Source organism: Mercurialis annua, linkage group LG1-X, assembly GCF_937616625.2.
Source record: "Mercurialis annua linkage group LG1-X, ddMerAnnu1.2, whole genome shotgun sequence".
Classification (NCBI taxonomy): Eukaryota; Viridiplantae; Streptophyta; class Magnoliopsida; order Malpighiales; family Euphorbiaceae; genus Mercurialis; species Mercurialis annua.
The window spans coordinates 12530459-12542403 of NC_065570.1; the positions used below are offsets into that span (position 1 = coordinate 12530459).

The 11945-nt window shown below is 38.0% G+C and overlaps 1 pseudogene; it reads right to left on the reverse strand.

Annotated features, from left to right (window-relative positions):
• Positions 1-4641: 4641 nt before the first annotated feature.
• LOC126664989 (uncharacterized) lies at positions 4642-9904 on the reverse strand (annotated as a pseudogene).
• Positions 9905-11945: the final 2041 nt, after the last annotated feature.

Consider the following 11945-nt stretch of genomic DNA (forward strand, 5'->3'; position numbering starts at 1 on the left):
AATTGCTCAATTTATTCCGAAATGTATTTATTTATTTATTATATTTTTATTTTCTTTATTTATTCTTTTTTTTTTCTTGGGAATTTTTTTTTTATTGCTCCCTTTCTTTTATATATAGATTTTCTTCTTCTTTTTTTTTATAATTTTTCGGAATTTTTATTACACTGAGCTTTTGCTTTTACAGAATTACAACAAATGGTGAATTGAATAACTAGAAAACAGTCAATTCTAGCTTTAGATGTGTAGTCAAAGAGGGGTGTCAAAATAAAAGGGAAATGGGTTTACTAAAGTGAAGAAAGAAAAACAAAAATTGGCTTGTGCTCAAACTTGGTTTATCTAAGGGAGGTTTGTAAGGTATGCGGGAAAAGAGAAAAAATGTGAGGTTAATCCTAATTGCCCATATCATTTTAGTGTCACAATTATTCAACAAGTCTCAATTTGCATGTTAGAGCAAGTTCTGAAAAACAGTCTTTACAATCAGGTCACTCAACAAGAATGAAAGCATAAAAATGCTTTTGGGCTCAAAATCTCTCCAATTAGTTCAAGTGAATGATTCAATATGATAAATGTGGTTTTGCCAAAATTTGGGACATTACATGATATTTAAAGAAGATTATGTCAAAAAGTTTTATCTTGCATTTTCCTTTACAAAAGTACACAAGTCAAAAATCTAATATGTGGGTTAAATTGAATGTTGAGTCAAAGTGATACAGATTATAAATTTACTGATACAACAATTCTTGAAAACAAACAATACATTTCCATTTTTATTTTGATAAAATATTTGTTCCTGTTACCTATTCACCCCACACTAAAGCATTGCATTGTCCTCAATGTACAAAAAAATGCAAAATGTAAAAGATAAGGAAAGAGATCTTCCCTTTTTCGTTTTGGAGGGCAGCGAAATCCGTAAAAAGAGTTGCTGAATTTTCTCATAACAAAGTCTGACAAATATGGTTAAGATACTGAAATAAACAACAAAGTTAATAAAACATATCACAATAACCTAGAAGTACTGAAACTAAATAAAAGAAATCAAATACTACTCCCTCGATGTGAGCGAGCTCCCATAGGAGCTTGATTCCCAGATTGGTTAGCTCGGATTGCTCTCACTTCGCTCTCAATCCTCTCAACCGCTGCTCTAGTATCTGCCACATCTTTCTGAACACTACGACAAATGCGAGTTAGTCTCCTAAGTAGAGTGCGCACTGGGACTCGTGCTGGTGCAGCTGGTCGGACTGGTTCGTCCGTCGGAACCAGTGGAGGGATAAGCGGCTCAACGACTGGCGGTGGGGAGACTTCTCCCTCCTGAATAGGAAATGTCTGAATATTCCGCCAAATGCCATGAATTTTCTTGTAATGCAGGCGGTCTATTGTCTCATATGTAACTACATCACGGCGCTCTGTGAATTTTGGCTCTCCGGCCGGAATCACCACTCGTGCTCTCTGAAGTACCCTGCTAATCAAAATAGGGAAAACCAAGGCTTTCGCTTTGGATCGCGAAGCATCAAAAATGTGACTCATAATAATAGAAGCCAATGGTACCCCTTGAACCTGTCCTGAAAATCCAAATAACATCCTATCCATCCAATAAAGATCGGTAACTCTAATCTCGTTTAACCCACTAGCCTTAGGTGCAACATTAAATGAAAACAAATAAGCAAGCAAGCGAGGTCGAAGATTCAATTTCCTAGCTAAAAGTAGCATCCGCCCCCTTTCTAAAGTCCATTCAATATGCAACCTAGCTCTAGCCGCATCAATCATCCATTCTTGATCACTAACAATTTCAGTTTTATAAGCATGAAACTCAGGGTGAATTTCTACCTGCTGAATAGGGAGTTCGAACATTTCATTTAGCATGTCCATTGAAATAGAAACTTGCCTTCCTCTCACAAAACTCTCAATCACAGGTACCCTCTGCTGATTCTTATATTTGATATTTGCATAAAACTCACGCACAAGGGTAGGATAGTACTCACCGGATAAATCCAAAATCTTAGCCCAACCTAGCGCTGCAAACGCGGATCTAATTTCTAACTCCTCATCTACTTCCGGATGCACTGTCTTCTCAATGATTATTGTATTGGTTGCAGTGGCATCAAACCAGTCACTATTCTCCTGTGAAGAGAATTTCCCTGAATCATGTGGCACACCTTTCCGCTTTCGCAACTGCTGTTTCCCTCTTGAAGTTGTTGCGGCAGTAGATTTGCCTGTCATTGTCGTTCCTGAAGATGAAAATTGCAAGCCAAACCACCACACGTAAATCAACAAGCACAATACTATACAAGTCTGTTAATCATCACAACTCAGTTTCAATGGTGGCTGAATCAAAGTTATAAGAACTAAAGCAGCTGAAATTCAGAGGTAATAACAGGTTAAGCAAAAACAAGAAAACTATATGTTATAAATCAATGCTCAACTACTGAAAACACTTTCTATTGTTCAGATTAAGTCATTAGCACCCTTAATTTGTCGTTTAGAACAATTAGATAGACTTGGTGGATCAAGTCATTGAAATTCCCAATTTGTAAAAAACTAGGGTTCATGTTCTAAGTTTCAAATTGACTCAAATCCTTGCAATGCAAAGCATAATCGATGGTGGGTAATGAGATTAACCACTAAAAACACCCTATGCAACACCCAATTTTATCAATTTCGAACCTAAATCAAAAAAAAAAAATCAAAAACAAGAGTTAAAGAACACATACCTTGGATTTTGGAGTAATTGGAATTCTTCTTGAAGATTAGGTGAATGAAAATGGAGTTTAATGCATAAAAGAGATTTTAATACCAAAATTCTACCCCATTGCCGAATGGATTCTTGAATTTGAAAAAAAAATTGAGAAAGAAAAAGAGAGAAGGGCTGTAAATGACTCAAGTGATACGTTTTAACGTATCAGTTGCTCGACCGGCGTGGGACCGGTGCTTGGTCGAGCGCCGGTTGAGCGCCGGTTGAAGAACTGTAAAAAAAAAATTAAGCCGTGCCTCAACCGGTGGTCATCCGGTGCCTGATGATGAGCCGGTTCCGGACCGGTTGAGGTCTGAAAAAAAATTGTTTTTATTTCGTTTTAAACATTTTTTTTTCTTTTTATAACTTTGTGAGTAGATTTCTTAAATGATTAACACAAAAAAAAAAATTTACAAATTGAAACACCAAAAAAAAAAAACAAACAATATTGGACTTTATTATTGAATTGAAAACGACAAACAACACAAGCATAACAAGGAAAATAAAACAAACGACATCAAGAAACATAACAAAGGTAAAATAAAAACGACAACTAGTCCAATTTCATAGCCTTCCGCCTCCCTATTGAATTTTGGGTTTCATGCAATAAACCTTCCTAGGTCGACCAACCTTTCCTCCCCTCATGATCCTTGGACGACCTCTAGCCCGAACCATTTCTACAACCTCATCCTCCAATTCATAAGGTTCACCAAATTCCTCCCTAATACTTAAATATGACAAGTATTCCCTATCCTCTTCTTCATCAAAAATTGTTCTTTGGAACCAACTCTTCTTAGGGGCGGGAATAGGTTCATCTTCATGGATGATGATTGGGCTAAGGATTGTTCCCATTGGTGGGGGTACCACAACCAGTTCCAAAAAATTATTCAAGTGTGTTATGGATTCCTCACTGGAACTATTATAATCCGGACTAGGTGTAATCATGCCCGGATAAGAGTTCAAAGCCACATTGATACTAGACACATTGTGGAAAGAATCGTTGGTCTCCTCATCACTAGACTTTTCTTCCTCCGGATCCTCATCACTTGTTTCGTCCAACTCCGGATCGGATTGGTCAATCTCATCTGGAGCCACTTCCTCCTCTTCCTCCTCTTCCTCATCATCACTAATGATAATTCGAGTAGGAGGAGAAGTAACATCGCAAACATCCTCCATCAAGTAATTGGTGGGAAAAGTGGAATCCGTCATCATAGATGAATGACCAACGGATCCGAAGGAATCATCACTCCAAAAGGAATCGGGGTACTCTTGATGGCGAGACCGATTCTCCACATTCCGGTAAAATTGACGTTCCAACTCGGAATCGGAATCGGAATCGGAGTAATTGTAACCCATGAAAGGTTTTTTTTTTTTTATAAAGAGCAAGAAAAAAAAAACCTTGAGATAGTGATGAATTGGCTCAGCAAAAACATTCAATTTATAGGGAGAATTTTGAGCAAGAATAAAGGAAACAATTTGGCAAAGGAATGAATTCAAAAGAGGAAGTTGAATTGTAAGGAAAATTTTCACAAGGAATGTCAAAATACAATAAAAAATTGATATGGAGTGATTCCTAATGATTTGTTCACATTGGACTTAGCAAAGAAAGAAAATCATAGAGAAATTATTGCTAAAAATGAAACGTTTCACGTGTGGACGAAAAAAAAAAATTGCTTAATTTTTTTTTCGTTAATCAGACGTATGGGCCGGTGCTTAACCGGCCCAATTACGAGGACCGGTTCAGAGCCGGTTAAGGCTCTGAACTCAATCAGTATGCTGAACCGGTGACCAACCGGCCCAACTTTGAGGGCCGGTCTAAGGCCGGTTCAGCCACTGCTCAAGACCCTAAATTTTTTTTTTTTAGACACGGAAAAACGTTGACTGAAACTCAAAAGAAAACGAACCAAACTAATGTTAGGGTGCCTCCTAACAAGCGCTTTATTTAACGTCGTGGCGCGACGTGCTATCCGATTCAATTGTCAAATTTGAAAATGCAAACACTTTCTAATTGTTCGCCTTCATAGTAGTGTTTTGCCCTTTGACCATTGACAAGAAACTTACTCCCATTGAAGTGATTGTCAATCTCAAGTGCTCCATGGGGATGGACTTTCGAGATACGAAATGGTCCGGACCATCTCGACTTGAGTTTTCCCGGAAAGAGTTTAAGACGGGAGTTGAACAATAACACTTTTTGTCCTTCCTTGAACTCTCTCTGTTTGATCCGCTTATCGTGCCAAACTTTGGTGCGTTCTTTGTATATCCGCGCATTTTCGAATGAATCACGCCGTATTTCATCTAACTCATTGAGCTGTAAAAGTCTTTTTTCACCCGCGGATTTGAAATTATAGTCCAGTTGTTTTATCGCCCAATAAGCTCTATGTTCCAACTCGACGGGTAAATGACACGGTTTGCCAAAAACTAACCTATAAGGAGACATCCCTAAAGGAGTTTTATAGGCCGTTCTATATGCCCACAAAGCATCGTCTAATTTAATAGACCAATCTTTTCTGGACGCACCAACTGTTTTCTCCAAAATTTGTTTAAGTTCTCTATTAGAAATTTCAACTTGACCACTCGTTTGAGGGTGGTAAGTTGTTCCAACACGGTGTTGGCAACCATTTTTACTCAAGAGAGTTTTGAACTTAAAATTTTGGAAATGCACTCCATTATCACTAATGATGGCCCGAGGAACACCGAAAACATTGAAAATTTGTTTCTTCACAAACTTGACAACGCTATTTGCAGTGTTATCGGGTAATGCTACGACTTCTACCCATTTGGACACGTAATCAACAGCAACTAATATGTAAGTGTTACCGTATGAGGGTGGAAATGGACCCATGAAATCGATTCCCCACACATCAAACAATTCTACCTCCAAAATTCCTTGTTGCGGCATCTCATTTCCCTTCCCGATGTTGCCCGTTCTTTGACATCGATCACACGTCATGATAAAACTCCTAGCATCTTTGAACAATGTAGGCCAGAAGAAACCACATTGTAATACTTTTGCGGCTGTTTTGTCGGGACCATGATGTCCTCCGTATGGTGAAGAATGACATTCATTTAGGATCAAATGCATCTCTTCGTTAGGTACGCATCTTCTTATTATGCCATCTGCACAAGTTCTGAACAACAAAGGGTCATCCCACATATAAAATTTTATATATGATAAAAAATTTCTCTTTTGGTGGAAATTTAAATTCTCGGGTAACACTTTTGATGCCAAAAAGTTCACTATATCTGCAAACCACGATAATTCCTTAATTGCCCAAAGTTTCTCGTCTGGAAACGAATCGTCAATTTCATCTCCATCATCTTCTACTCCTTGTTCCATTCGAGAAAGATGATCGGCTACTACATTTTCTGCTCCCTTCTTATCTCTAATTTCGAAGTTAAATTCTTGTAAAAGAATTACCCAACGAATTAATCTTGGTTTCGCATCCTTTTTTGCCAAAAGATATTTGATCGCCGCATGATCTGTATACACAATAGCTTTCGAGCCAACAAGATAAGATCTAAATTTGTCAAATGAGTACACAACTGCTAATAATTCTTTTTCAGTCGTTGTGTAGTTTATTTGAGCGTCATTAAGTACTTTGCTTGCATAATAAATGACATGCAATTTCTTGTCTTTCCGTTGACCCAACACTGACCCCAACGCATAATCACTGGCATCACACATTATTTCAAATGGTAAACTCCAATCAGGTGATGCTATAATTGGTGCGGAGATTAAAGCCTCTTTTAACTTTTGGAATGCTGTCAGACAAGCATCATCAAACACGAAAGAAACATCTTTAACAAGCAGTGAGCATAGAGGTTTTGCAATTTTTGAGAAATCTTTTATGAATCGTCTATAAAAACCAGCATGCCCAAGAAAACTTCGGATTGCTTTAACATTAGCTGGAGGTGGTAATTTTTCAATTACCTCAATCTTTGCTCTATCTACCTCCATTCCTTTTTCAGAAATTTTATGACCAAGAACTATGCCCTCTTGTACCATGAAATGACATTTTTCCCAATTCAAAACAAGGTTAGTTTCCTCACATCGTTGCAAAACTTTGTCTAAATTTGCGAGACAAGTATCAAAAGATGATCCAAACACGGAAAAATCATCCATAAAGATTTCAATGATGTCTTCTACCATGTCAGAAAAGATGGACATCATGCAACGTTGAAAAGTAGCGGGGGCATTGCACAGACCGAATGGCATACGACGATATGCAAATGTACCGTAGGGGCATGTGAATGTTGTTTTCTCTTGATCCTCTGGTTCAATTGCAATTTGGTTATACCCCGAATAGCCATCCAGAAAGCAATAGTATGCATAGCCAGCTAATCGCTCAAGCATTTGATCGATGAAAGGTAAGGGGAAATGGTCTTTGCGGGTAGCTGTGTTTAACTTTCGATAGTCTATGCATACTCTCCAACCAGTAACCACCCTGGTTGGGATTAGCTCGTTATTTTCATTTTTCACCACAGTTGTGCCTCCTTTTTTGGAACTACCTGTACAGGACTCACCCAAGAACTGTCAGAAATTGGATAAATGATACCTGCATCAAGTAATTTGATTACTTCGGCTCGCACAACTTCCTTCATGTTGGGATTCAATCGCCTTTGACCTTGAACGCTTGGTTTAAATTCGTCCTCCATCAGGATCTTGTGCATGCATATAGATGGACTAATGCCTTTGATGTCGGCTATAGTCCAAACTATCGTACTCATGCGATTTCTCAGAATCCGCAACAACTTTTCTTCTTCTGTGGAACTCAGTTTAGCAGAAACGATCACAGGATAGGTGTCATTAGCTCCTAGAAATGCATATTTCAAATGGGCAGGTAGAGTTTTTAATTCTACCTTGGGTGGCACCTTTTCAGAAGGTTCTGGTTTTTTCTTACCTTCTCCAAGTTCTTCGAACTTAACAAAATGTTTGAATTTCTTAAAACCATTACCCTCCAAGCTAAATGCATACTCAATGATCTCTACATCATCATTTGTTTCATCTAGGCTCATGGCTAAGCATGCTTCTAGCGGTTCATTATATGACTCTTTCACAAATGTTTCTTCCACAATCTTATCGATTATGTCAACACTCTTACATGAGTCAACAAATTCAGAATTCTTTAGGGATTTAATGATGTTGAATTCTTCTATGTCCTCACCTACCCTAAAAGTCAATTTTCCGCTTTGCACATCTATCAACACTCGTCCTGTAGCCAAAAATGGTCTGCCTAAAATTATGGATAAATCCACATCATCATTCATATCAAGGACCAAAAAATCAGCAGGTAAATAGATTTTACCAACTTTTACCAATAAATCCTCCACTATGCCTAGTGGTCTCTTTACTGATCTGTCTGCTAATTGTAATGAAACCGTAGTAGGTTTCATTTCAGTAATGCCCAACCTCCGTACCAAAGATAGTGGCATCAGATTGATGCTAGCGCCTAAATCACATAAACAACTAGCAACATTGACATTTCCAATAGTACAGGGAATAGAAAAACTCCCTGGATCCTTCAGTTTTGGAGGTAGTTTCTTTTGCAGTATTGCACTGCACTCCTCAGTCAGAGCCACCATTGAATATTCCTCCAGTTTGTTCTTGTTAGAGACAATCTCCTTCAAGAACTTTGCGTACGAGGGCATTTGTGCTAATGCTTCGGCGAATGGAATGTTGATTTGAATTTTCTTGAAAATATCAAGAAACTTCTGAAAATGTATTTCGTTTATCCTCTTCCTTTGTCGCTGAGGGTATGGAATTGGAGGAACGTATGCTTTGACTATTGGTGGAGATTTTTCCACAATAATTTCCTCCTCCATATTTTTATCAGCCTCCTCCTCCTCAATCACAATGTGGTTATCCTTCTTTTTCTCTTTTGGTGAGTTGTCAACTTCCTTACCACTCCTTAAAGAGATAGCCATAGCTCCTTCCTTAGGATTGGTCTCGGTGTTGCTTGGGAATTTCCCTTGTTCTCTTTCAGCTATCTTTTTGGCTAATTGCCCAAGTTGGCGTTCCACATTATGAATCGAAGATTGATGCGCATTTTCGATTTGGCTCATTCGTTGTTCCATCTTCTTATTATGGCCATCTTGATTTGCCATAAATTGTGCCATCATATCCTCGAGAGATGGTTTCTTTTCTTGTTGTGGAGGTGGAGGTGCTGATCTATTTTGTTGAAATCCAGGTGGTCCTTGCGGTTTAGTATTGTTTCCATCTCTCCATGAAAAATTTGGATGATTCCGCCACCCTGGATTATATGTATTTGAGTAAGGATCATTCCTTGGTTGTCTGTTTTGATTGTAACTCACAAAATTGGCTTCCTCTGATTGAACTTCGTTGGCATAATTGCAAGAAGTTGCAATATGCCCCTGGATGCCACAGACAGCACAAGCCTCTGTTGATTGCTGATTTTGGCTAAACAACATCTTCACTTGCTTAGTTAGTTCAGCGACTTCTGATACAATGTCATGTTGTGAAGATACCTCATGTACGGCTGCCCTTCGTCCTCTAATAGCTCTTTGTTGAGAATTCAAAGCAACATTCTCATATATTTGATTTATTTCAGCTGCCGTCTTTTCTCCATAACTTCCTCCGGATGCCGTTTCGACTAAAGTTTGCCCACTCATAGTCAATCCCTCAAAGAACATTTGAGTTAATAATAACTCATCAAAGCAATGGTGTGGGAATTGAGCAAGGAGCATCTTGAAGCGTTCCCACGCCTCATGGAATGGTTCGCCATCCAATTGAGTGAAATTATAGATCTTGCCGCGAAGATCAAGAGTCTTTTGCGGGGAATAATATTTTGTGATGAAAGCATCATATACTTCTTCCCACGTACTGAATGACCCTTCAGGCAAGTTCAAAAGCCAAGTTCTCGCACTTAACTTCATGCAATAAGGAAAACATCTTTTCCTTAGTTCCTCCTCCGTCAATCTATTTAATGGAAAAGTTTCCACCACACTGTAGAATTCTTTGATGAATGCCAAAGGGTCATCGACCGCCGTTCCATTGAATTGAGGCAACATATTAAGATGAATTGTTTTAAGCTCATAGTTCCGAGCTTCATCCGTGATTCGGATGCATGAAGGATTGTTTACCACTACTGGCCTTTGAATATCTCTTAGTCGATGCGCGGCAGGCGCATTAACAACAGGATTTACTTGATTTGCCATTATTTGTCTCTTTTCTTTTCGATTCCTTCTGCAAGTGCGTTCGATCTCTGGGTTCAAGGGTAGTAATTCTGCGCTGTCAGTGCTCTTAGAACGCCTTCGTTGCATATACTACCTGAAATTCACACTTGAAAGAGTTTTAGAAATAAAAACACAAAAATTAAAGAAATAACAATTTAAAACCGTCGTCCCCGGCAACGGCGCCAAAAACTTGATCGCTCAATTCTGCAAGTGTACAGAATCAATTGTAGCAAGTAATACTCGGAGTATTCCGAGGTCGAATCCACAAAGGACGAACTCTTTAAAATGTTATTTAATTTAACTTTTGTAAAGTAACCGTTCTGTTAATTTGATTTGATATTTAAAACAATTAATTAAGTATTATAAAGTGAAAGAATATTTTGGATAAAATATCAAGAATTAAAACAACTAGGATTTCGGGTTTCACCGTAGTCGAGGGGAAATTCTATCATATGCAATAATACATCTCAAAAGCTTTTTCATGACAATTGTTTCTACGATATGTTTATTCTCTCTCGAGACATAAACTTGTGTTTAATTAATTCTGGATATTTCTCAATTACCATGTTAATTAATTAAACCCATTAAGCAAAACAATTAACGTCATCACAATTCCTTAGACATATCTCTATTCTTAAGTAAATTGTGTTTAAATCTCTAGATCCAAATTCATGCTTCACCGATAGGTACTTCACATTCATTCTAGGATAAAAACATTAAGGTAGCTAATCTTAATATTCATGATCATCATAAGAGATTTAAAGAAAACTCTTGTTTAACAACATTAATGAGATATACTATTACATAATCAAGACTTCCCCTTCCACTAGGTTACATCCCTAATCCTAGTTTAAAGGTTTAGCAATCCATTGTCATATTGAAAATAACAATGTAATTGTTATACCTTGAGAACATATGAGAAGAGGAAAGGAAAGAGAAATAATGGTTGATAAGAACTATCTTAGAGTAAATGTTTACACAATTGCAAGTGTAAGTGGATGATCTTTCTCTACACAAATGTGTCCTATTTATAGGCATAAAAGGAGTGGTAGCCAAGTCTTGCAAAATCTTCTTTCCTTAGCTCATCTTGAGTGGGATCCAAGCTTGATCTCTTTCTTGCCTTGTATGGTAAGATAGGAGTCAAACTTGCAAGTCTCATTTCCATAATGAGATGGAGCCATTGACAAATGTCATTTCTTTATGTGCAAGCCAAGAAAAAATCCCATCTTGAGTGTGAACACATGATATGTTCATATGAGTGTCAATATACACCTAGCAAAGCTTCCGGAAGTGCCCGAAACGAATGATTTGACCATATTCAGAGTGTCAACCGGCCTTGAACCGGTTTAGTATCGATCACCGGTTGAGGGCCGGTTGACTTATTATTTGTAAGCAGAAGCTTGACCGGCCCTGAACCGGCTTGATATCGGGGGCCGGTCAAGCACCGGTTGAGTCTCTGGTTCGGTTTCTTGGTTCTGGTTTGACTGGTTTCTGACCGGTCTGAGTCGGGCTTTGGTTGACTGTCTTGTTTTTGACCCAAATCAGTCTGACTTGATTATTTCTCCGATTAAGCTTTGTTTTATTCAAAAATACTATACAATTGTTAATTATTTACATCTTATACTAAAAATTACAAAATGAGTACAAGTAACTAAAAACGCCTCTATTTTCCGTAAAAAGGATTAAAATACAAATTAAAAGTAATATAAAAATTACGTAAAATAGAGTCTTATCAAAACTCCTAGACTTAGGTTGGAGTCTTAATTGAATGCCCCCGAGCAGTGGTTTCTTGCAGGTTTGGCATGTTTGTATATTTATCCGCGAGGCTAGCTACGGATTCCGGTACTACTATACCCATACCCTAGCACCGGTCATGATCTGAATTTGGGTCGTGACAGAATTACTCATGCTCGAGCATGGGGATAATCTGGATTACTTACAAGAAATATAAAATTACTTTGGATCCTATTGTGATTTATAAACAATACATTCTGTAAGTTGAGTTTTGGCACTAATACTGTAT